Genomic DNA, 2194 nt, shown 5'->3' with positions numbered 1-2194 from the left:
ATCAATCACAATTGTCACAGAGCAATGCTCTGATCAAAGCTTCTAAAAAGGAACATAGCTAATAAGATGTAATAACTATCAAACTCATATAAATATAAACACATATTCCATTACATTTCCAGTAAACTAAAACTCAAAAACTCTTTTTGACATTGCATTGTAAATCCCCTTCTAGACCAGAAAAGATAACCATATTTCCAAAAAAATATTTTATACACGCAGATAGATAATCAGGTAAACACATTATCCACTGGTTTACCATATGTTTTCCAAAAAAAAAAATTCAAAATTTTCATGCAATAAATTGGCCAGCGGTGCTGAATACTAAATTACGAATACAATTATATGTACTTGGCAAATGTGCCTTGAAGCTCAGAAATACAAAATACACATTAAAAAGCAAGGAATCGTTAACCCATTAAGGAAAATGTGCCTTGAAATGGGGGTACCGGGCAAATGTGCTAGGCAAATGTGCCTTGAAGCCAAAAACTCAGTAAAAAGCAAGGAATCGTTAACCCATTAAGGAAAAACAACAAAGAAAGCCTTTGGGTTACCATCGTCGAATGGTCTCATTTGCCTTGAAATGGGGGTACCGCCCGAGCTTGAATTTTCATGCCCTGAAAAATTCAGAAAAAGGACGTGTTTCGATCCCCAGATAGACGCATTCTACATAAGCAAAATACATGAAAATATAATGAAGTTCAGAAATCCAACCATGTTGGTTAAATTCCTCGTGCCAGGTCGCTCAAGGATGACCTGGTTTCACAATTCCAACTCGTGTGCATTTTTGTACACCATTTTGCACAGCCCTAAGATCCTGTATTACAATTTGAATTTCGCTTACACATGCATACACTACAAAAGTAGTACACTGATTTAAAACAAAGACTCTGACTTATCACTTGCAGCCATGTTTCCAATTGCTGCATCTCTTTGTTTTATTAATTTTTCTTTATAATCAAACATAAATCACATCGATAGTTCAAAGACCAAAAAAAAGAAAAAGAGAAAATAGAAAATCATATTGAGAACCACTACCAAAACACATTAATAATCTAACTAATGAACGCGATTTTAGAAACAAACCCCTGTTTGAGTGCTACCGATCAGATCCTGCCCTTGCATTGCTATTTCCACAGAGCACTCTCTACACAAAATCCCAAAAAAAAATTAATACATAGTAACCAACAAATAAAAAAAATATCTTCTTTTTCAATCATTTTCTCATATGGGGAACAACCTACTAATACCCTTCATGGCCAAAGCACTAAGAATAATTCATATATGTTTTTCAATTTTTAAATCACATACACAGCGGAATATAAATCTTAAAACTTTTATGACAAAAACAGATGCACTATTTTTCCAGACTCCCAAAGAAAAAAACAAAAGAAAAGGCAAGTGGAAGCACAAAGCTTGTGAAATAATTGCACAAATCTTGTGAAATAATTATGAATATTCTATAAAGAATCACATGCAGATCATTACCCGATTAATCACCAAAAGATCACAACAAAAATCCACTGCTAGAAATTGAAAGACATAGCATATTATCAGTTCAAGATTCTTAAAAAAAAAAAAAAAGTTTTACAACAAAGCAAGCCAATGAACAAAATCCACGAAGAAAATCGCAAAATTCCAAAACCTCTAAAGGATTATGAAAACAAAGACGCACCCAGAACTAAGAGCTCAGTGGAAGCTCCGTTTACACAAAAGCTATAACCAAATGTAAAATTTGGATTTTTATATTGTTTCTTCATTTTTAACAATATATGGACGGTGGTATCTTGGCTTCAAATTTTGAATTTGTAAAGGTTGCTATCATTTGATACACAACTGCAAAATTTGGATGCTCCAGTGGAAGATCAGGCTGCAAATTCAAAATTCAAAACACAAAAATCTAAATTAAACACAATTTAAAAGCGATTTAATAGTTACCAACGTTAAATCCACCATGCATCTAATAAAAAATACAAAATTAAACAAAATAAATACAGAAATAAGAAAAGGGTACCACATATTTGCATGTTGCTGATGCTCTTATTGAAGAAGTTGAACTTGAAGATTCTATTCAAGTTGAAGAGGAAGTTTCACCTCAAGAGTCTATTGCAAAGAACAGAGGAAAGAGACAAATTACCAAGCCAGCTCGGTATAGTGACTATGTTGCTTTTGCTCTTCCTATTATCATTGATGA

The 2194-nt window shown here is 33.0% G+C and overlaps 1 long non-coding RNA gene across 1 annotated transcript; it reads right to left on the bottom strand.

Moving 5' to 3' along the window:
* Window positions 1-745: 745 nt before the first annotated feature.
* On the bottom strand, window positions 746-1910 carry LOC126622013 (uncharacterized). The gene is made up of 3 exons (XR_007623248.1): window positions 1676-1910; window positions 1087-1147; window positions 746-817 (listed from the first exon to the last, which is right to left on the bottom strand). It is a non-coding gene; the product is annotated as an uncharacterized LOC126622013 (long non-coding RNA).
* Between the last annotated feature and the right edge of the window lie 284 nt (window positions 1911-2194).

Source organism: Malus sylvestris, chromosome 5, assembly GCF_916048215.2.
Source record: "Malus sylvestris chromosome 5, drMalSylv7.2, whole genome shotgun sequence".
NCBI classification, from domain to species: Eukaryota; Viridiplantae; Streptophyta; class Magnoliopsida; order Rosales; family Rosaceae; genus Malus; species Malus sylvestris.
This window is presented reverse-complemented; position numbering and strand designations above follow the sequence as displayed.